The 26,983-nt window shown below is 29.3% G+C and overlaps 1 protein-coding gene across 3 annotated transcripts in view; it reads right to left on the bottom strand.

The window, feature by feature from the left end:
- Positions 1 to 26,983, bottom strand: part of LOC132940851 (octopamine receptor-like) — a 170,964-nt gene that overhangs the window by 109,305 nt on the left and 34,676 nt on the right. The gene's annotated exons all lie outside the window — the stretch shown is intronic.

Raw genomic sequence — 26,983 nt, 5'->3', positions numbered from 1 at the left:
ATAAAAAATAAATGGATATTATGTATTATAAATTGTTTGATTGATTATATCAATTTAATTAATTGTGCTTAGTAAATATTACTTGTTTGCTTAAAAAAACAAAAAACTGCGTCAACAATAAATGTCTTAACAAAATATATTTTGAAATTAAATGAATGAAATTTGACAAATATTGTGCTAAATTATAACAGATTTACAATAAGTTTTGTTTCCATGATTAGCATTTGATTAACATATCCCTATCGTAATAATATTTTCATATAATTCTACATATTAAATAACCGTCACTTAAACTTATATTTTACTTTTATCTCTCTACAACAGGATTCAAAATCATTGTGAAACTCTAATCTTAGATTTCTAGTTAGGTTTATACTTAAAAATATAATACATTACACAAACATTTTAATTATAAGTTTATTATTTTGTAGAGATATATGGAGATATTTATTTAGTTTACAGCACTTGTTGTTTCAGTATATTTAGTATACATCCATAGGGTAGTAAACAAATCGAGTAAACCAAATAATAATGGTATTGAGAAAACTATTTTTATAAATAAAAGAATGACTTGGACATTTTAATATTGTCATTGTACATGTTTGAAATTGTCTAGTATACTGTTATTGAAAAAAAACGTGAGAAAACAGCAACTTATAATAATATATAGTCTGCAAGATATTAGGAATAGACATTTTATAGCAATAAATTCAGACAAAAACTACAAGGAACAATACATACTCGAACAAAAAAAGTTTAACCTTCATCTTTTATAATCCGAAAAAAAACGATGGAACGATTAATCATTATGAATTATCAAGTGGTTTTACAGGTAGCAATTTTTTCCATCGACGTTAACTCGATACGTGCTAAATACAGGGTGATATTCTCCAAACATGCTCGCCTTTCTGTTATCCTTTAGTAATGCATATTTTATTAAAATTTTGTTTTTTAGAATTTTTTTTAGTTAAGACTATATTTTCAATTACTTATTGCCAAAATTTGTTTTATACCTTTTAAAATATAATATCGTGTGGTGATTAAAATATGTTTTTTTTTCAATGTAAACGACCCTTGTCACTGTAAATAATTGATAAACCGCAAATCATGATTAAAGGGAAACGTGCAGGACGAGCATGGCTAACGGTTCACTCTGTATAATTTTATACAACAATAATATCGGTGATTATATTATTCAAAAGTCGTGTATACAGGACGTGACAGGTATAAGGTCGTGGAAAATATTTAAAAACATGTATTCAAACCGGGGCTGTTTTTTTTAACTGTACTAGACGAAGACAAGACAAATGTCGATCGGAAACAAAACTATGCGTACATAGATTAACAAACTACTATTCACGAGAACTAGTCCTTAAGTTTTCCATATGACATGAGAGCAATAAATCACTTTTAGAGTTTCCTACATATTAGTATTAAGGCTTTTCTTAGGAAGTGGAACTACTATGTAATCTAATATAATATATCTAATAATATACAGTTTACAGTATTTTATCGTCAAGGTGTACCGACTTATTCATATAATATATTGTCAACATTTAGGAATTGGAAAAACTATTTGATTTTTTTTTTTTGGGGGGGGGGAGAGGAGAGAAAAACTCGAAAACCGTTCATTTTTAATTTTTCTAAATGACACAATCATATTTTTATTTTTTACTATATTGTTTCGTATTAAAAAAAAATGTATAATCGTGATTTTATTCAAGCTGTTATAATATTGTACTTATATCTATAAATACCTAAAAAAAAAATGGAAAAATGGTCTGAAAATAAAAACGAAATGGGAGAGAGTAAGTAACCTCTGTGCTGTATAGTAGGTGTCAAACGTACCATCGAGTAAGACAATGTGATGTTTATGTTATTGATTTCGCCATATAAAATTAAAAAAAAAAATAATGATATTGATTATTTTTCAATTGTTATACACTTGTACCTAAATATTTTTATTCTGAAAACAATGGAAAAATGAACTATAAATAAGAAAAGGGGGGGGAAGTAAGTAACCACGCCCGTGTACAGTAAGTGTCAGTCTACCTTGCCATTCAGTAAGTTTCTGTAATGTTTATGTCAAATTTGAATTCAATGACACGCCTACCTATTTCACAGCATATTATATGATAAACGATTTAGAGCGAAGACGTTCTGTTAGCATATATTACTGAGTATATTAATTTATGACATATTATATTTTTTATTACTATCACAGAAATTTATTTTACTATTAGTACGTACCTAATGTGGTAGATAGTATTAATTTTTTACAAAAGCACTGCATTTATTTTACTATTAATATATTTTCATTATTGTAATAGTTTATATTTGTATCATATAATATCTTGTCTCGAAAATGTCCAATAATTCAAAAAGAGTCTACATATTTTGAAAATTATACTATATACATTGTAAAATTATGATATAATTATTTGGTAAAAATGTCAAGTATCTACGATTTTTGAATTCCAATACAAAACAATAAAATAGATTTTGCTTAAAAACGACTGTTTTCCCCTCATTCTTTTTTTGTATTTTGTTTGATTATTTTAAAAAGTACTGAGAATTTTCAATCTTGACCTCTCAAAAGTACCAACTAGATTCGATTTTCTTCATTAAACCGTCCTCCAATTTAAATATTGAAGCATTTTTTTCTACTATAAATCGAGTACTCATAACCTCCTTCTCCTCCTCAAAAAAAAAAACGCCATAATAAAATATACATATTCATAAGTCATAACTATTCACTCAGAATCTAAAACAAAACATTTAGATAGTAAACTGAAGTCGTGTGTCAAAATGTTTCGGTTGTAAACGTAACTACTCGAAAATAACATTCAAGAGTTGTTAATTAAAAGCTAGTTGTGCCGGTAGTAAGCTAGTAGCATGCCGGTGTGAAATAAAACATATTTCTAATTTATTTACCTACCTACGAGTATTATAATAGGTAGTCTCTTTACGTTTCCTTCCACTTGAACCTCTGAGGCTACAACCATTTCGTATAACCTGGGTCTACAAACAGGTCATTAGTCTTAAAATGTCGGATAAATTGAACCACAAAATGTGATATTATCTAAAATGTGATAGGTACGCTACTAGTGCAAATACAGATATTACACGCATAACATAAGGGTCAATTTCCACAAATTAATTTAATTATTCCAATCTCGAAACCATTGAAACCGTCTTCGGCCGTGTTAATGATGAGTACGTATTGTCTATATTAATGACGTGCAACATAATATACATAGGTGGTTATTTAATTGGACATAACGTTTGTAATATATCGTGTACTGTGTAGTAAATTTACCGTTTCATGGTCAGGTTGAATACCGCAATTATACCGGTGACAATTGCAATATCATATCATGGTTTTGGGATGTTTTTATCGAGTCCGCCGTTTTAATATCAATTCTGTCGGCCATCGGTTCCGCCGGACACTTGTGCACCTAACCTAATATTATGTTGATTCCGCCTGCCATCAATTCCATGATATCATCATAACATGGCAGGAAAAACCGTTGCTTTGTTATCGTAACATGCTAGGTAGGTTTTTAATTCATCATACTGATTGAAATATGTTTGTTGAAAACCACATATTATCATTGTGATCTCCCTGTTCTATTTGTGTAGTTCGCTTGTTATGTCTATTTATTTGTAGTCTTGAGAAAGACCGTTTTATGAGTGTTTGTTCTGTAACAACGTATAGCGTGATATCATATTAGAAAAAATTAAGAAAACATAACATATATTTGTACAACTCACCTTATTCCACATAGAATACAATCATTCTTAACCATACTATCCCCCCAAAATGGATAACTTAAAAATTCTATTTTGGAACTCAAACGGCATTAACCACAAACTTGACGAACTGCGCTCTTTAGCACTAAAACTGAAAACCGACATAATCCTACTTAACGAAACCCACCTAAAACCCTCTGCCAGACTTCACATTCCTAACTTTTTTACGTACAGGAACGACCTGCCGCCCGTGCGGGGCTCGCCCGCCCACGGAGGCACGGCCGTTCTCGTCAACCGACGTATCGTTCACCAACCAGTTACCCTAAACACAACCATCCAAACCTCTTCCATCCTCGTACAACTCAACGGCCACGAAGTACTTATTTCAGCCGTATACAAACCACCCGGAACCCTACTAACGACAAACGACCTCGACCTTTTGACAAAGAGTGCCGAATGGCAAATTTTGGCAGGCGACTTCAACGCCAAACATCCGCTGTGGTATAGCCACACGACTAACGCTGCCGGCCGTGTCCTCTTTGACCACGCACAACAATCGGACTACTCTGTAACTGCTCCCTCTTCTCCCACACATTTCCCGACATGCACACGATACAGACCTGACATACTCGACATCGCCCTCGTACGACTACCCTATCAAACTCAAATCACTAACCTCAACGAACTATCTTCCGACCACAACCCCATTCTTCTAGATACACTCTGCACTCCGATCTCTTCTTCTCCACCGGTTACGAATCGGTTTATTAACTGGAAAAAATACACGACAACTCTCACGAACTTACCGAACTCAACCACTCAACCGACCAACGACCGCGAGTCTATCGACCTGGCAATCGAAAACCTCACAAAACATATCCAACAAGCGGTTGAATCCAGCGTATACGTACCGACACGCAAACACCCGTCCACTGTAGTACCAGACTACATTAAACTGGAAATACAAGACAAAAACCGTATACGCCGCGAATGGCAAATAAACCGCGACCCGACAATTAAACGACAACTAAACGCCAAAATATCTCTCATACGTACCTTACTCGCAACGCACAATACTGACCAATGGGACATCTTTCTTAACTCACTAGACCACCAAGACGGTTCAATATACAAACTCAACAAATGTCTCTTACACAAACGTCCAGCATCTCACCCACTAACCGGCCCCGACGGCCTAGTTTTTCCGGCCAACGAACGAGCAGAGCTGATAGCCGACTCGCTCGAACGTCAATTTCAAACAAACCCCGGCCCCGACTTACCAGACGTAACCGCTCACTCCCAGTACCTACAAGGCCTTGACATCACCCGATCTAACCTCTTTACCACTCCCGGCCAGATACAAGACATAATTCGCAACCTTCGCAAAAAGAAAGCCCCAGGTGACGACTTCATCACCAACACGGCTCTTAAATTCCTACCGAACAACGTTATACTGTCCCTTACTCGGATCATCAACAGCGCCTTCAGAATCTGCTACTTTCCCCTTGCCTGGAAAAAAGCAGTCATCATCTCCATTCCCAAACCTGGCAAAGACCATAAACAACCCGAAAACTATAGACCAATCGCCCTCCTCTCCTCCCTGTCCAAAATTTACGAACGACTCATCCTCACCCACCTACAAGACAAACTCAAAAACAAAATCCGTCCCGAACAGTTCGCCTTCAGACCCGAACACTCGACCACACTACAACTGACCAAACTCACCCACCAACTGAGCGAAAACTTTAACAACGACTTAAACACTGCTTCCGTCTTCCTCGACGTGGAGAAAGCCTTCGACCGCGTCTGGCACGAAGGCCTACTCTACAAACTCTCCAAACTCAACATCTCGTTAGAAATCGTAAAAATCATCCAATCCTTTCTCACCGACCGTACTTTTACCACTAAAATCGAACACTCCTTCTCTACTACCAGACACGTACTCGCAGGAGTCCCTCAGGGCTCCTGTCTCTCACCGACGCTATACTTGACGTACATTAACGACATTCCAACGACTCCTAAAGCCAACCTCTCACTCTTCGCTGACGACACGATGTTCTTTACTAGTAACAAAAACCCCAAACGTGCAACCATACAACTACAACACCAACTCAACCTCGCGTCCAACTGGTTCCACTGGTGGCGAATCAAAATAAACCCGACCAAAACAGTAGGAGTCCTCTTCGGGCGTTCTAATACAACCCACATTCCACCTCTAACCATCGATAACCAACCCGTTAACTGGTCAAAACAGGCCAAATACTTAGGCGTCACGATTGGACGTAAACTTACATTCAACCAACACATTCAAGACGTAACCAAAAAAGCTACCCGCGTCCGTGGTATGCTTTACCCCTTACTTAACCGTACCAGTCCCGTTCCGCTGAAAACAAAACTTAACATACTTAAACTCTACGTGACCCCTATACTTACATATGCTGGCTCTTCCTGGGCACCCTTTATCGGCCCCTCCCATTGGAGACGTATTGAATCCGTCCAAAACATCGGCATACGCACGATAACCGGTATGCCCACTATCGTTAGAAACTCGGCCCTTTTAAAATCAGCCAACTTCAAATCTATTCAAAATTCCATTTGCTCTCAATCAAAAACAATGTTCTACAAAAACTCTTTTTCCGAATACGATCATATCCGCCTCTTAGGTAAAACCCACTCCCCTCCAACCACCAAACGTTTACTCAAACCATACCCATTAAATTGGACTGACTAACATAACTGAACCTACCAATCAACCCCAAAATCCATCCACTAGTAGAGGCACAAGCCTGGAATAGTAAACGGCATAGCCACCCCTCCCAAAGAAAAGCAAAGCAAAGCATTCCACATAGACAAACAATCTTTATACATCACTAACCATATGACTTTTTATTTTTTTTCAGGAAATCGTAATTTTATAGAACTCTGGGAAATAAATATTTAATTTGGGATGAAAAGTACCCAGTCTTTAGCCTTTAGGTGTTTAAAATTGTAATTAATTGTAAAGGCATTAAGTAAAGTTACTCATAAAATAAAATTAAGCTGTCGGTAGAGTATACAGACAACACGTGTAATTTTAATCTTGATTCGCTTTGATGATAAACTCCACGCTCAAACAAATAATCTATAATTAGATCAAAAAAATTATAATCAAGTATTATTTTTGAAGAAAAAAAATCGTCTCGTACAAATTTTGTCAGAACACAACGCGAAAGCAATGCTCACAACAATCCCATTTTAAGTAAAACGCATAAGATTGATTTGATTTTCTGGTATAGAAAAATGTAAAAATTATGCCGACGTCACTCCTACATATTATCGTCATCGAAGGTGTTGGTCTAGGTCCGTTTACATAAAAAAAAATGCCTCAACACAGTTTCATTTCGAGAAATCAATTACTAAACACGTAAATAAATAAACTACGTGAACCTATAGGCAAACAGTTAAACATTTAAGTTAACTTTACAAATTTACACAACATGGCTGGTGAAAATGGTTATAAATAGCTGATGTAGGCGTATAAATAGCTAAATATGTCTGAATGTAAACTGCGATTCATTTTTAGGTGTCAGTTTTTATGGTAAAATTACATTTTATATTTATTTATTAAACTTAAAAATATTTCACCAGTGTTTCTTAATGTATAAAAACAGTATTGTTATCACATTTACTATTAAATTACAAATTCCATAATACGTGGGTAAACAGTCGAATAATATACGCCGTTCGTTGTTTTCTTAAATCTATAAAACGTGTTCTCGAATAAAACCAAAGGAGCTATAGTTGAAAAAAAAATCAGGAAATCATCCCTCCCGATGAAAAATCTACGACGAAAATGATAGGTACGTAATCACAAAAATAGTAAAAATGCTTGAATTTTAAAATTTTATCAAACCCTCAAAATTGAGTAAAAAACCGACTCATTTATTTATGTGGGTAATTAAAAATACATCATAGGTATAACAAAAGAGTTGTATGTATTTTTATACAAACATTAAATTTAAAACCATAAACAATAGTGGTGTTTAAAAACTAATTAGTAATTATTTTACACAAATTCATTTATAAACCATCATTGTGTTATGTACCTATGTATTTTTTTTTTTTAGAAACAATGTACGTAGTTAAAAATATGTGCATGTAATATTACTAAACCATATACATTATACACCACTGTTATTACATTTTATTTTATGTGATTGGAATTTTTTTTCCTTGAATAAAGATTTATTATTATTATTTGATTTAAATCGAAGATGAAAATAAAATTGTTTTATCATGTCGTAATTTTATTACTATTATTATTTTTTGTCTGCTAAGATTTTAAACGATAATAAAATGTGGTCATTTAATTTTTTCAAAACTTTTTAAAATTACATGGTTTGTATTCATGCTGTTATTTTATTTCGAATATGATGAAATAATTTTTTCCTAACAGCTGGAGTCGAAGATAATAATAAGCATTTCAGCAGGATAAAAATTATTACGTTTCTAAAAAAATATTTTATGGTGTTTTGTTGATCTGGTATATGTTTATGCTAAATGAGAGATAATCTCAAACTTGACCTTATAAAAGTATCTTATTGGAATTAAATCAATAAGATTGATTTTTAAAATGTTGGTAATATAAAAGAAAAAACAAATAAGCTGATAATAATTTGCTATAGTGCCTTAGAGGTATTTCTAAAACAAAATGTAGAAAAATTAGTAAAAGTTAAATTATAAGGATTATTGTTAATTTCAAGAATGTACTAATTTCGGTTTATAGTACCTGTGAATCGTTTTTAATATTGTAAATGTACTCAAAGAAAATATACGATATTTAAACAGGTTATTAAAATAATAAATTACATAATTTTTAACTGTCTGGAAGACATTGAACAATTTTTTCAGTCTTTATAAATAGTTGTACTCACTCTGAAAAAGGTAATCAGTTCGAAAGTTGTATATTATTCTTATCATAACCATGAATTATATTGTATATTATTATTGAAATCGAATACTCTATAAGGACTAGCATATTATTGTGTCATATATGGTTTGAATGTTCGCAATAAATCTAAATTATAATAATATTATTGTTACAGTAATGTTTGAAATTTCGATTTGTATTTTCAATGAGCAGCTGATAGTGATTATAACCTAAAAGTATGAATCTCGAATGGTAATAGCAGTTTGGTTCTACCTTTTGAACATATTTTTACAATGCGTTAACGACAAAGTTGAAAAGTTTTCAAACATTTATTCGCTGATACGAATGTATTATTTGTGTTAATGAGTGACACCTGAATGTCAAGAAGCTACGAAAGCCTCGCGGTTGATATATATACTATATAGGTATATCTATATAGCTATACCGTATAAACATGACTTTTCCGAAAGTTCGTCTGTTTGAGCGGATCGAGTTCAGCTCACTCAGACCACCGGGGGAATAATATTTAAAATGACAGAGACAATGCAATAATAATATAGTGTTACAATAAACGCAACGGAATTCGGTAGCGTATCTGGAGCACGTTCGAGGAGGTGATGGGGTGTTTTATTATTTTTAATACGACTCTTGATACGCCCTCCACGTCCACATTAATTATTGACTTATTGAATTTTGCTAACCATTAAGATTGTGCAGTGAAAGTTAAACCAATTTTAAGTTTGTGTCGTAGTTTTTGAAGTATTTCGTTCATTCGTTGTCGTTATTACCGTATCAGGTATAGCGATGAGTATTTCATTATAATATTGTGTTCAACGACAGATTGTGGTTATTTTTGACGTAGATTTAAATCGTGATAGAGTGCAGATTTGGTTTGTGGCTTTGAAATTATACATCAATATCGATGTGTTATAATATATATATACAACAATTAATATTTGAGTAATGCAGTATTTTACAATATTTAAAATATGGTCATTTGTAACTATATTAGTTTATTATATTATTAAAGTTATGGCCCAAACAAATTTATCAAACAATAATTTTCTACTTTATTGTATAATGTAAAATTAGTTCTATTACGGATTTTATGTAACTTATTAGCCAAAATGACTTATCATAACTTATAGGATATAGGCATATAGCTATTATGTATAGGTACGTATTCAAAAATCACACTTGATGTTATATTGCATATTGATAAATCGGTAAATAATGAAAAGTATTGTTTCACATTTAATATTAAATCATGTCCTCATTATTAGTCTGGATATTAATTTCTAAGTTCAAAAAACAATATTATGTAAAATTATTTAATCAATTAAAATACCACTAACTAATGAAACTGGATTATGATTTGAAGAAAATCAAAAATACTATTTCCAGACGTATAATAACTACATAAAAACGTACAAAATAAATAATTGAGCTTATCGAACGTCTTCATAGTTATTGTGCAGTTTAGCTACTAAAATCAAATATAGTATTATAATCTACATTTAAGTAAATATTTTTCTGAATTCTGATAGGCGAGGGATGCATATTATTGCTAAACATAATAATTTAAACTAATATAAAATATTAATTAATAGCAGGCTATTATATAGAAGGCTATTGAAGCCTTAACTCAATAAAAATAACAATAATAATAAATATTATTATATATTACGTTATCATTGGGACATAGCCACGTAGGTATATTATAATATTTTATGAATATCGGTGACATAGGTGTAGCTATATTGCGTATATAGAGCGCCGTGTTGAAATGTGTTGTAGTTATAAGTATTATAATATGCATGAAAAAAAAAATGATCACATACCTATAAAAACATCCAATTCGCATTTCTAATAAAAGAAGTCCGTATACATAATTCAAACCGATTATGGAGTACAAATGTTTTCTACGCGATTCTTGCTATTATTAATTTGAACCAATGCTGAAATATTTAAGTATACTTGTTATATTCTTTATTCACATATTATCATAATTTTCACGTGGAATGCAATTTCTTTTATGTAAAATATTTTGCAAAACAATAAATTTTATACGATTGTATGATAAGTATTTATGTCACATTAATCTGTACTTACGTATATACCTATAGGTAGTTTATTTAATATTCAAACATAATAGCAATTATTTACGCAAAAATTTATTCAAATGTATATGTCAAATATTATTTGTTTAGATTTATTATTATATTATTTACCTATTAAAAAAAAATATCTGTCAAACATTAAAAACAAAAAATTATTAATTTCCAATTAAATTAATTTAAAATGTGATAAAAGAAAGCATAGTTCTGAAAAATACACATTTCACATTAGTCAAAATCACTCTTTCTTTTGACTTAATCATTTTTAGGGTTCCGTAGCAAAAAACGGAATATAGATTCGTCATGTCTGTCTTTCCGTCCGTATGTTACAGTATATTATTGTTCGTTTTTTGACTTCAATGATATAGCATGTACATGGATTGTAAATTTGATATAAATGGTACTTTAGGGATATCAATTTTTAAAATTTCAAAGTAAATCAAGACGAATCTTGAAAACATCCCAAACTTACAGTGATTCTCCAGTGAAAGACAAAGATTGAACTCCCGTCAGAAGGAAAACTTTTTAGATTATTTTATAAGTTTTTAATAACCCTCGAGACTTTAAAATATTCACTTTGGGGAGTTTTATATCTGAATATAAAAATTTGCAATTTTAATTACGCGAGAATCTAAATATAATACAAGACTTGTGTGTTTTAGTATTATTATTATAATGCATATTTATGATAAAAAAAAAAAATCAAAACATAATCCCATTTTATAAATATAAATATAGAATTTCACTGTTATCATCATAACTTGTATAGCATATTATTTTATGAGTCTAACATCACATTTTGGAACAGAAACGTTTTTAGAAACTAACACTGACAATTATTTCTTATTTCTGACTGTACATTTTATTTTTGTAACATTTTCTATACCTAACTACATAAGAATTAAAATTATATTTTCAAAATATTTTGAATCTTTTAGAACTATTTATAGACATTTGAATTTTTTATTTATCAATTTTATTTATGTTGATTAAGTTAAAGTTTTCTGTCAAAATGCTTGACAATTTAACACTCAAATTTCTCTTACCGTTTATAATGGTTTTATATACTGTAACATTTGCTAACCATTTGATTTTTTTTTTGTCTATATTTATCCAAATAAATAAAATATGTACATCCAACCAAATGGTAATTATTGCTATCGAAGGTAAACATAAATAAATAAAAAAATGATATATTATTTTATTATTTTACCTAATTCTGGCTAAATCTCAAATGTTGTAAGTATAATAATACTGTAGATGATCAAACAAAATATTTTTGGACCTACGAATCTTTGTATCGTAACGTTGTTCGGATAAAAATACAGCTAAGTATCCTTCTGTTTAGAACTGCATTTCCTAACCTTGCCTTATAGATATATAACAAATCGTCATATTGTATTTAATTTTTTTTGCGTAGGTACTAAAGCTACTAAATAAAAATGTTTTTAAGTAATTGTTGAAAATATGCTACACATGCTATAATATACATAGTAAATTGTAAAATATTACCTTTTTGAATAATTAGATGACATACTGTGATACGCGTTCTTATTATCTTATTATAGTATTAGCTATACATAAATAATATAATTTATAAGTACTATAATTGTTTTCACTCTCTGTTTATATATTATATGCATTAGGTAGTAATAGGTGCCATTATATATTTAAATTGTCTTCTGCATTATACGGGAAATATTCAATTAAACTCACATAAATTAGTACTGAGATTTATGTGTATTATAGTTATGTACACAGTTATTTATTAACTTATTTATATTCGTACCAGAAAACCACATAAGTTACAACTGATATTGTATAAATATATAAACAAAAGTGTCGTCACATGCCACATCCACTACCAAATCGTCAAAAATATAAGATAATCAAATTAGTAGTATACAAATATTATACTATTATATAATTTGATAGTTATTCAATTAGTAAAAACAAAAAACAATACATTTATTAATTTAAAAAAAGGCAATAAATATTATATATTATACATATTCCATATAATATAATATAATACATTTAAGTAATGACATAAGCCTTCCCGCGGAAATGATATACGTCATGACTATCATTTGTCTGACTTACTACTTATGGTCTGTGAATAATAAATACATATACCTATTAATAATCGTTGTAAGCCACGATTTGTAGTCAAGGTGTTGCGGTTTATATTTTAGGTGTCTACCATACTTTAAAAAATATCATCCCTCATGTGCATTCATTTGATACCTTGTCAAGCCCAATCTGATTAACATTTTTTTGAAGAACTACCAATGTTTGCAAAACACGTTCTAGAGACCATTTTTCACCTCTAATCTCCAGTGAATTTCCTCAAAATAGTGCTCGTTAAAAGTATAACAACAAATAAAAATTAGCGCTTAAGGTATTAAGTGAAAAAAACTACTTTTCCTTTTTTGTGGTAAATATAATGCAGATGAGTGATTTTCTTTGATTTTTAGAGCAATTAATATATAAATTAATTTATGTACGTACATAAAACAAATATATATAGTTCATCAGTCACATTTAACCTTTCATCAGTCATCGCGTTTTTTGGGGCGAGAATAACTGATATATACCACTTTCATATTGTGGTCGATGTCTAATCATATTTGATATGATTTTAAACATCAAAGTAATAACGAAGAACATGATTAGTAATTATAAATTCATGACTAGACTTTAAGACTTTCTTACTTTCTTTTGATTGGAATTCTAAAAATAAAGTGGTTAATATTAATGAACCACTGAACTTATGGTCACTAAAGCATTTTCTTATAATTACGCATATTTATTTATTAAAATATATAAAGAAGTCTAAGAAAACCAAAATAATAAATTATGTTTCATATAAACGTTTGATTTGGCTGTTATAGCACTTATAACTTATCAAATAAATAATAATTCACCCAACATTTATAGTTCTATATTATGTAATAACTTAAATAGTATTAAAACTAGCATTAAGAATTTATAGTATTATTATTTTTAATAAAATATATAATATGTTCAGAATAATATTATTTCCCAATATATTGGACCATAATTTACAAAGTTTCAATAAATCCAAACGAAATATTTGAATATAAATCCAATGGTTTAATTTAAAAAAAATAATAAACTAATACACTTAGAGATCAAGAAATCCATAAAACTGTGACCGGATCAGCCATAATATCCTCCAGGAAAAGCGTGGATATAATCAACCACCTTCAAAACCACCTAACCTCATGGCCGAGGAACATCCATGCCCATTTTGCGGTACACTCATCAATTCATCACAGTCAAACACATACTTCTCAAATGCTTACAATATAGAAAATCAAAACACAAACTACACCTACTTCTATAGTAACTCCACGAGAAATCCCAACCACAACAAAACAAGTCAATAAAAATGATATATCAAATTAATAAATACAACTGCACGATCAACTGTAAACTTAATATAATCTTAAAATATTATTGTGTAAATATTATAATCATATTAGTTAACAATCTCGTCTTGTTTATGCCAAAATATGACGTACCTATGCCTGTATAATATAAAAATTATTATATTAGATTTCTGATCATGTACGATACGAAGCTATTATAATATATGGTTTGCAATATTGTGTTTTTTAATAATTTCTGTCAACACTTCACATTTTTATTAAACAAATGTAAGTTTGTGGTTAGAGTATATATTATAACATTATATTTACAAACATTTTCAAAAATTTCCAAATGTGTAGAAAATGAGAAAATGGAGAAAAAATGCTTGTTTGTTGGGTAATCTCTGGCACTACTCAATCGATTTTAATATTTTTTTTTACCTTTAAAAAATTACAAGATTTCAAAGATCTATATATCTAGAGCTATATCTTATCTCGATGAGCGACCTTTTTTTTTTTTATTGTAAATTTGAGAACTTTTTATAGAAATAATAGAAATAATTTTAATAAAAAGTAATAATATATTTTAGTTTATTATATATTGTTGCTACTGGTTACAAAAAATAAAATAGATAATAACTATTTTAATATAATTTTAGACCTGTATTTTATATTTGGTCAAAACCATCAGATTTTGTTAAGAATCTCCAATGAAGACTAAAATAAGATAAACCGACAGTAAATATAAATAATAAGGTAAGATAATAATAATAATAACGATAAGTAGCTTGGTATAACTTTGAAACATTAGAGTTAGAAATTATACACTCCGTACGTACATTGCGGGATCTGCAAAATATAATAATAATATTATAACTTGACAATATATTGCTCGCATAAATGCACAATCACAAGCAAGTTTCACGGACAACGCCGAAAAGTTGTGCAAAAGTTGTGTAAAAGTTACTTGTTTATAATTATTAACTTTAAGAGTTTTTTAATTACCAAGTTTTTTATTTTGGCTAAAATTAAATTGCTGGTACACATTTTATAAGTTATAATAAGTATTAATAATATTAATAAAATGTGTTTTGTTACCTTTCGGAACATTAAAATAATAAAAATTCTTTGGCTTAATTACATAATCAATTTAAGGTACCTACCTATTCCTAACATTTTGAATTGATTTTGATTTTGATCTGACATGGATAAAATTAAATAAAATGAATACTATTATTAAATTAAAATTAATTTTATAGTTTTATTTTAACTAATTATATTGCCCGTAACATATACACTCTACACACGAAGTACCGGGCTGCAGATACGTAGAAAAAAATAATAATATTGCATATTATGCACATACTATAAAAACGGATCAGACACCCGTCGATCATCCTTTTTCACCAACGTTCTTCCCGCGATCATCACCGGGGAAAACTTCAATGGTCGCTACTCCATGTTTTGGGAACGAAACGCTATGGTATACAACAATAATAAATTGGTGCCGGTGCGTCTCCGTAGGTGGCAAGAAGAGAAGAGAACGAGTACGTAAAACGGACAGGCCGTGGAAACAATTGGTGGGAGGCCGGTAATATTAATAATATAATCAAACAGACTAAATAGTAAAATGTGCCCGCCTAGCTCAGTCGGTATAGAGGCACGATACTCTTAATCTCGGGGCCGTGGGTTCGAGCCCGACGTTGGGCGCCACTGTCAGCCTAACCTATCTCTTGATGGTACACAAAACACGAGTCTCAATGAATCGCTTACAAACATAATAGTATTATGAGCCTCACTCGAGGACCCGAATTGTCCTGCTACTGCGGTGTTTACGTCCTCGTAACCCTTGTTTTATAAAATGCTCGTTTGCTCAGCTCATTTGCTTCGTTGGCCTATTATTACGAATATGTCTATTATTATTATTATTTAATTAGTTGGCACATACAACAGCGGGCAGAGGTGGGTGAGTGTGTGGGTGGTGGTGCGGTGGAGCTTTTGCTCACTGACGCGCGGCGCTTATTGCCTATACCCGACAATATAATAAAATAGACTTAAGATTAATAAGCAAACGATTATTAACTCAAACCGTATTACGGATTGTTTATAGAGTATATATATTTAAGTTTTCATATAACTTTCAACTTAACTGAGTTTAAAAAAATAGGACAACTATTAACTTTAAACTTTTTTAAATGTTCTCTATCATTTTATCATAACTCAATAAAAAAATTATCATTATCTTACCCAGGCTTTCAAATTGTATATACAAATTTCATAGAATCGATTTAGGCCGCGGTATTATATGATACAAATGCCTCACATATTCATTACCTACGTACAGTATAATACTGTAGTCGGGTTTGAGTTCTAGAATGCTGTACTCGATGATGTGTGATATACCGACGTGAGCTACAACATAAACGTAAATACTTAATATAATATCCACGCGATACTAGGTACTACGCTTGTCGTTCACCGCAAGTACGCATGCGCATGTGTGTGTGTGTGTGTGTGTGTGTGTGTGTGTGTTTGGAATTTGAGACAAAAGATTTCGTAATTCAGAACACTCAATAGCTGGTACTGCAACATCTCTGATACAATATAATACAAGACTTACAAGTTTAGTGCGTAAATAATACTATCAGTATAGTGTTTTTTAACTGACGGGCTGGTCGGGCTGCAACAGTTCCTATTGACGTTTATAAAATATAAGCGACTCAGAGTTATTCCAAACTTAACGAAAAGTAGCTTCGCGAATAGGTATCGGTTGGAAAAAAAAGCTTTACCCAGGCCCAAAACATAATATATAATATTATGTTAAAAGTCATATTGTTATATGACAAGTATCAAAATGTTTTCACTAAAACAAACTATACTATAATAGGCAGTTTGGATTTTATTTTTTGAAGCTATTTGAATTTCCAATTTAAAATTTAAAATTTTTAGTTATTGTTTTGACTTATCATATATTGTGTTGTGTTATATTATTATTAATTAACTCTATAATATACTCTATAATAATATATAGGTACTCGCTTCAGTTTGGACAGTATGGTACGTTTTTAAACCGATACATTTCGAGGGCAACGAGACATGCTGCCTTGACGACCGGAAATTAGAAAATAAATTAGAATAAATACAAACGTACATTTGCAAATTGTTTTCTAATTTTTCATGTAATTACGTCAGAAAACTGTATAAAAAAATACCTAAAAACCTTTGTTTTTTACCATCCTAATTGAATTATATCGATACGTCAGTTTGATTTAACTGATTTTTAATCGCTTAATATGCTGATGGAAACTTTAAGCTTTATATGATGTTTTCTCAAGACCATCAACTCAATTTGTAGTTCATCAATTTCATAAATCCCCGGAGAACAAATGAGCCAAAGAATTAGCTTATACAATCTTATCGATGCAATAATCTTGTTAGGAGTACTTAAGCAGCGTTTTCATAAATTTTATGATGTATGAGATTTTCAAACGACAAAGTTAATGGCCTCTACAATCTCCGACTAGAATTAAATATTTAAGCACGAGCAAAGCTAGGTAACCCGATATTAGGTTTGGTTAGATCGGGTAAGTCGATACATCGAGTACACGTAATTTTTTTTTTATGGAATAAAAATTAATTTAGAACATACTCACGTTTTAAATTTACGGAATAAATAAATGATCTATCTCTTATAAGCAATGTCCGTGTTGGAGATAGAAAGTTATACAAAATTAACAAATCTTTAAAACAAACTTTTAATTCGAAATAAAATACCTGTGGCTTTAGACACATCAGGCTAACTCGAGGATATCTTATATAAAAAGACGAACCTCCCAGCTGCAAAGCTTGGAGCCAACGACTCACTGACAAATATATCCCGACGGAATGCCATCTAATTCCATCTAAATAAACAGGAGAAAATGGACTTCAACTTGACCGAAACTCTCGACGCAACCCTCGGACACGATCCAGACCAGAACAAGAAAATCCTGAAATTTCTAAAATTTCTAAAATTTCTAAAATGAACTAATTTAATCGTATTTTCAAACTAAGCTGAGTATAATGTATAATAATTATAAATAGTAATTAAGAATTAAGACATGTTAACTAATGGCCAGCTCTGATGCTAAGTTGTATTTTAGATCAATATAAAAAAAAAAAATAACTATTTTATAATTATGATAATAATGTTAATAATAATAATAATGATGGAAAATGTATAAAATAATAAAAGTAAAAGTAAAAACCAGTTAACCTTTGAGATAGCTAAAAAATTTACGCACTGTTTATTGGGTGTGTGTATAATAAACCCTTGAATACCTCTATTCTTCGTTTTGTACAATATTATTGAATACAAAACTAAAATACATTATTTGATTTTAGAAATGATACAGTAAAAAAATATTGACCACACTCGATGATACGCAACATTAAAATCATATTATGGGCAAATACGATGTCGTTCGAGATATAAATATAATGTAATATAGTATAATAGATCACGAGGAGTAGTTTTATATTGGACTAGATAAAGAACGTTGACTCAACGGTGCATAATGTAGTTGCTCAAGTTCCGATGTTGCCGATGTTGACGGCAATAAATAACAAACTACCGTAGTATAAATCCTGTGCAATGCTTAAATCCATTTTGAAATTTCAAAAAAGTGGCATAAGACTAATTTTCACATAATACCTACGTACAGGGTGATTCATCAAGCATGCTCACCCCTATTTTTTCCTTTAATAAAGAATTTATTGAAATTATGATTTTTGTAATTTTTAAACATACTCATAGACCATAATATTTTCAAATTCTTGAATTTTTTTGTACTACTTAAGGAATGTTCTGTGGCGATACAAACTTTTGTTTTTTAATAAGAACACCCATTTTTATTGTAAATTATTTAGTAAAATATTTTTTTTTAAATGTTTATGTACCTAATTCAAAATTAAAATGAGTGACTTCTTAGTTATTAAAACGTTTATATTAAGGATATTAGTTCTTAAAAATAGTTTTACACAAAAAACAATATTACAATAAACGTAAAACTGGATTTAGTATGGTAAATACTTGAGCCATTTTTATAAATTATTACAAATTATTAATATTGGTAGATTAATATTTAAGACCACAGTTTTCAAATCACTATATCCTCCATATCTTATAAACCCATTACCATAGACCATAGACCATAGACCTTTTATCTGGAGAGCACAAAGTTGAATAACCCAAAAACAAAATATATACAAAATGCCCACCAGCCATTATGCATAATATAAACTATAAAACCAACATTACTTTTGGGTGTTGGTAAAATGCGATAAAAACGTGTTAATTTTATAAAAGTTGGAACGCTGAAAGTTTTACCATTAATTATATACTGTTTAACTCAACAAGACGTAATTTCAACAGTGGTGAGTTTCAAAGTTTGCAATTAAATTTGAAATATCTAAATTCGAATTCAATAAATACATATTATTACGTTTTGTTATCACTTAAAACGATAGAAATTATAATATATTTTTCGGTAAAATATGTTTTATAAATTATAATAAAATTAAAATATTCCACAGGATACGCAGACCGGATGTTGGGCTCACGTTATCCGCAGGGTAATGCAAATGGTATATATTATCATTAAAAATATCGAAACCGATGATAAATCGTCAGATTCATAAGGCCTTTAAACCCCTCTTTTTGATATTCCCCTTATTTAAAATGTCCAGATGGTAGTGATTGTCTGTGGTTTTCCCTTATTTTCGTATTGTAATACGAAGAAAATAAAAAAATGGCCTCTTCGCAAACATCAAACCATATAAAATATAAACTACATACGACTTTCGTAGCCATCCTTTTAGCCTTAATAGTATCCTCGGCTGTATGCGGTCACCATGAAAAAATCATAATTTTAAAACCATACGTATAAAATTTGTTAGTGACTACATACCATATACTCGTTGTAATTTAATAAATAATATATAATACGTGTTTATCAGATTTTATTCTATAGAAACGAAACACATGGCAATTCTCTCTCGACAATCCCTATATATTTTATTTTGTCTTATATTATGTACATTTTTTTTCATCACTATTACGAAAATCTCGAGATCACTATTGGCAAGTACTGACTTTAACTGGCTAGTGGCCAGCTCGTTACTTCCGTAATAACCAATTTCGGTTATCTTCGTAAAATGGGACGAAAAACAGACTACTTTTTGATGAGTTATATTGATAATAAATAGAATAATATATCAAAATACCGTCAGTACAAAACAGCAGACAAAAAATAACGTCAATGACCTGAATTATCATCTTAAACAGACCCTATCAGTATATTTATGCCATAAATTCACTTCATACGGTTGAAACTAAGACGTGAACTTGCATGATATATTGATGGCTTGACTGTCATTCCTTATAATTTGATTAAACGTGAATATTTTTGAATTTAAATGTTTTCGAATACATAAGGTACATGAGGCATCATTTGGAGTAAAATCATGGGGCAGCAAACATCTTGAATAATATAATATATTATATTTTATTCAATTGCATGAAGCCTGTGATCAGTCTGTGGATTAAATAATAAAATTGGTGGGGTAGCAATCGTTTTGGCTTATGAATATAATATAATAATAATATTATCATGTTATGTATTATATTATTATAATATTCTATTCTATATATTATTACAGTTGTATTAAAAAGTTTGATATTTGTTATAATAATATTCGCCGTACGTCAGTACGTGTTATAGATTATTGTTACTGCTAATTTAATAATGACTTATCCAATTTACGTCAGATATGTCAAATGAAGTCGATTACCTAACATAATTTTATCTTATTAAAATATCAAAATTTCAAACTACGCGTACGTACTAAATCGAATTTATGAAATACCCATAAGATTTACAAATTTCAATAATAATATACGCGCTAACATAATAATAAAATATATTAATTTATAATATTAGATAACACAATTTATGAACCAGGGGATGCTGTACACATAAATATAATACACGAATACTATGTAACTGATTAAGTTATAATTTGTTAAGTATACTACAATTACTTAATACAATTATAAACTTGTAGGTAAATGTTCAAGTAACGAAACGTTATTGATACTGAGTACTGACCTCAATGTATTATGTTTGAATATTCTAAAAATGATAAGACTACTTTAAAACACGTCTTAAAATTTAAATTTACCTTGGTACCTATATATTTTGTCTAATTAGTGCTTTTAAAACAATGATACTCGAATTAAAAGAGTAAAAGTGTTAAAATTGTTTTCATAAAATTCTTATTAGTTATTACACCAAGGAGTATAACTGTTGATACTCCCCATTAATCCTTATTTTGTAAAAAAAAAAGTAACAATAAATTGGCTTCCACTGATCTTAATTATCAGTATTCATGTTTTTCCTAATTCTCATTGTTCGGAATTGAATCAAGATAGACAGGAAAAAAAATGGTTTCTTTTTCATTTGAATTCTCCAAATTGAATTACTGAATTTAAGTTAATGTTGGTACTATACCGACGTACGAAACACAGTACTTGTATTTATTGTTTCAGGAATCTTCTTACATCTATTTTTAGTCATCTTCAAAAAAATGTAATATAATATTTTATAACTAATAAATAAACATTGAATTTTATAATAAATTGGAAAAATATATTTGTTTTCGATTAGGTTTCACATTTGCATAATATATAAATATATTATTACACCAATCAATCCAATATATCCATACATATTAATTTATGCAAATTTTCAAAAAATTAACGAATTCCCTGGAAAGAAATAATTAGAAAACGTACAGGCGTTATTTTGAAAAAAATTTTAACGGATGCTCGTGACTTGTGAGTATAATATAATATTAAATAAGTATATGTGTTTGTGGGTTCATTACGATAATAAATTATTTTTAACGGATTGTCAAATCTAAAAATGAACAAAGTAATCCGTCTTTTAGCAAAACTAAACAATGAAAAAACGATTTAATATATTGTATACGTTTTCAATGAAGAACCAACATGCTCTACAGATAACCTAAGTTTTTTGGTTATTTTGTTCACTTAGTTAGAACAATTTGTTCTGAATTAATTGAGTGATTCACGGAAAACAAAATTATGTTAAACCAAAATAATATGATATTACTTATACTATAATTATTTATATTGTGTTGCTTAATGTACAATCATTCATAATATTGTACTATCTAAATATGAATTATAATTTATTATTGTATGGTTGTCACAAATAATAATATATTAAATATTAATTTTATCATTTAGATAGAATCTATTGGGTTTATCACTAAAGTCGATAGTGTTGAGAACTAAAAAGTTCCGTTTAGACCACTATTAAATAACAATGTGTAAACTGTATCGATTCGTAACATTTATTTCTCCAGAGTTCTCAAGGACTTTACAAATAATGCGCCTAAATATAGTTGTGTGTGGGCTTGAATTATGGAATTATGGAGCATTGATAACCAAACCTACGTGCATAAAAAAAAATCAATTTAAAACCTATTGATTCTGAGCCTGCGGTATGGTGTAGCTTGAAAAATAAATTCGTTATTTTACATGGAATACCTAATTTAAAATATTCTAAATTATGTGTGTATAAGAATAGTTTGTTAGTTAAACAAATTTTATAAATGTATTTAAATTAAATTCTTGTTACATTCTTCCTAATAAATCTAGGATGATGTGGTATCTTCAAGTTTTCAAAAAAACTATTCACGGGATAATGTAATTAAAATAAATTTAAAAAAAAAGTAAACAAATACCACAAATTAAAATATACCTCTACTTCTTAGACGTGTCACGTGTAACTATAGTGCTAAATCAAGTGACCTATATGTTTATATATATATATTAATAGTGTTAAATAGTTTTTTTTAAATATAAATTTAATTTTTTCATTACTGTTTTAAATAATTATCACGCTGGTTAAAATATTTATGAATGCTGTATATAATAATTATTTACTAAATAAATAAACGAGTTCCGTACCTAACTTTATTAGGGAATTGTATGTACAATGTACATAGGTATAGTTTCATCGTTCCATTTAAAAAGTTAAATAAGATTTTAATAATATAAAACTCGTCCAAAGAATTTTGAATCCACTTGGGCAAACACCTACCACGTCAATGTTTAAATAATTATGATAGAACTATTAAAGTGCGAGTACAGAAACTTGAAACTATACATTTTAGTCGTTTAGATAGTAAATTTCATATACTAAATTTACATGACTCAAACGTACATCATTCATGTTTGTTTTCTTATGTGTTGTATTTGTATAATAATATACTGTTAAATCTTTGAAAGTGTTCGATGTGGAAACTGAAAGTGTTAGTCGTTGTTTTCTCCAAAAACAGATTCAAGATTTACTTACGATACATCAACAGGTATAAACAAATATTTAAACGTTCAGGTGTACTTAGGAGGTAATTATTTAATTGGAATTGTTTCAACAATTTCTGTAAAACAAACAAAAGTTGTTTTAATTCTATTTGCGTGTTTTAGCTGAAAACTTTGGACTTAACTACACTTTATTTGAGTACCATATTATACAATAAAACCATATTACTATAGATAAAATAGTCCCTCTTGAAAATTAATTAACACCATATATTATATTCCATAAGTATCCGTATTGATAGATACATTAGTAACCTACCTATCTATCCTAACTAAAAAAAATAAATAGGGACTGAAATGTTGAAATCAATGTACAAAATATTGATAAGTTAAACTAATAAATAGCTAGATAGCTTGTGTAAATAAACAAATGTTAAAAAAAAATAATACATTTTATCAAAATATGTTATTACCTAATAGGTACAAATTTGAAATTCTACATGGTATTTTCTTAAAATCTTGCTATAAACCCTTCTAACTTATGATTATCCGAAGCAAGCATGAAGCAATAATATCATATCAAAATAACTGACGTGTCATATAGAATGAACGATACAGATTTTCAAAAAATATTTTATTTCATCAATATTTACTTTTACAAATGTTGATCTTACTCGAATTTGGATTATATTAGAAAATCATAATCGATTTGTATGTACTCCAGAATAAACACGACATTTTTCAAAATTAATAAAAAAAAAAAAAGTTTAAGTTAAATATTATTTATATACAAAACTACGAATTGTGGTAAAAGATAAATACTACCGTATACAGTTTATGAAAAACTTTATTCATCAAGCATATTTTAATATTTATGCGCAAATAAAATTAACTAATTTTAGTTAACTAATAGAAATATATCTTAAAAACTTAATGAAACCTATTCAAATATCAAAATAAGCAAACTTTAGTTAGAATAGTTTATTATAATATATAATTAAATGTTTCCGGATAAATACGTGCAGATTTACACGCAATAAAATACGCATTTTCAAATATCGCCATATTAGCTTTAACATATTGGTAGAATAATTTATATTTTAGAAACGTTTAATTTAATCAAACGCGAACCTACCTACCTATTATTAATTCTAGGAAATTATTCCTATAACACAATATTATATAATATAATATTGTATGGTTGGAATCGGAAGAATGTCGTTTTAAACTAAATATGTATTAATTATTTATTAGTGGTATATCGGTGTGGGTACGTAATATTGGCAACCGCTTTATAAGATAGTACCATCAAACGAAATCATATAAATTATTTAAAACAAACATTTTTGATTAAAAATAATTTTAAATAGGTAGAATAAAATTTGAAAATTTTGAAAATTGTACACTTATTTTTCAAATGTAATATAATATATGAGTAGTTATACGATTGTCAGCGTTCTAGTGACCTATCATTTTCAAAAGGTATTCATAAAGTTATTATAAGTAAATCTTAAAGTTTCTCCAGTTTCCAAAAGCTCAATTATTCGGGCCATGGTTCACTGACAACATACGTATCAAATATCTTATACCGTCATAATTCCATCTTCACCTAAAATTATTTTCGATGAATACCTTATAATAATTATAATTTATTGTATTATAAATTATAATATTAACGTTGGTCATAATTTATTTGATTTTAAAAATAATAATTATTTTATGTTCTATAAAAACCACCACAAATACAATCAAATATTATAAGTAGTAAGTATAAGTGCATGAGAAAAAGGTTAGAGCTAAAACTAACATGACAATTTCCTGGTATAATCGAAGTCGTGAGCACAACAATTTTAATATATCGAGATGGGTTGCGCATATTTTCAGAATGGATGTGATTAAGACTCGATTCACCACCAAACAGCACTCACTCGTAAACAGGGACGCAAAAACGGGTTTTATAGATCGATATTCGCAACCGAAATTACTTCACGCTATACTTCATACAATACATAATGCATATTATATTGTCGTTCTGATAAATATATTCATATGGAATTGTATAATATAATAAAATAATACGCAAAATTGTCAAAAGTGAATAATACGGAACTGTTATATATTAAACTTTTTCGAGGTTTAATTGTATCGCTTGACAAACAGATTTGTGGATTCACCCTCTACAGATACATCATTAATAATAAATTAATATTATTAATGTATACAGATGTGTTTGACTTGCTATTTTCTGATATCTAAGCAAAATGAATTCGTTCCTCGCTTTTTAATCAACAAATAAAATTTTATTGACATTTATAGAAAAAAAATTAAAACTGAAAATGTCCGTAAACAGTTCAAAACAAATCAAAATATTTGAACATTTTATCGTTATAGAAAATGATAATATAAAAAACCAGTGAAAATTCCCGTTTTCCCTTAATTTTTATTTTGTTTTTTCCCTGCCCTTTTGAAAACTATTGGGATTTTTACCTCCAAAATTCACTAACTAGATTCACTTTCCCACCGAACAAGATAGATACTGTTGAAGAAAATCGAAGCAGTTTTATTGCCCCAAATGGTGATGACAAACACACGTTATTGTAAAACCAATACATTCATCGCTCCGCTCAGAATCTAAAAAAACATTCAATATGTGAAACGGTGGGTGCTTTAGATTTCAAGAAGCACCCTCCCCCCGGTGCTAATCCATCACCGATTAGATCCAAAATTATACCAATATTATATTTTTGTAAAATAATTTATAACAACATTTATTCTTAGTATAAATATTTAAATAACTTATAAACTACTCGCTCAAATTTTTAATTAGGTAAAACAGCATTTTCAAAAAAGATTATCCACAATATAATAATTTTTTTTTTTTTTACTCAACAAAAATTGTATTTACAATCTGTATTTACAAGTAGTACAATAAATAAATGGAATGTGGGTTGATTGGCAGGAGGGGGGAGTCACCCAATGGTGGCACCCCGTGGAATACGTCATATAATTATTTACAGAAAAAAAAAGTGATTTCTTACAACACAATTTTATTACCACAACACACTCCTTAAGCAGAACAAGAATTTGAATAAATACATTTTTTAAGGGAGAAATGGAGGTGATCATGCTTAGTGATACGCCATGTAAAAAAATAATGTGAAAGACTGAAAAATTTTGAATATTTATAAAATATATTTTTAAAACGTATTCACACACATTTTTAATTGTATAAAGGTATTTGTAATAATATATTACTTTACTTGACTACATGCATACACATTTAAGGCTTTAATATTATAATTGTACTAGGAAATCCATGTCAAGTGATATAGGTAATCCTGATATAATACAAAATATATATATATACTATATACTATATAGGTACATGAGTATAATATATTATGGTAGGTATATCGAT

This window comes from Metopolophium dirhodum, chromosome 3 (assembly GCF_019925205.1).
Source record: "Metopolophium dirhodum isolate CAU chromosome 3, ASM1992520v1, whole genome shotgun sequence".
Taxonomy (NCBI): Eukaryota; Metazoa; Arthropoda; class Insecta; order Hemiptera; family Aphididae; genus Metopolophium; species Metopolophium dirhodum.
This window is presented reverse-complemented; position numbering and strand designations above follow the sequence as displayed.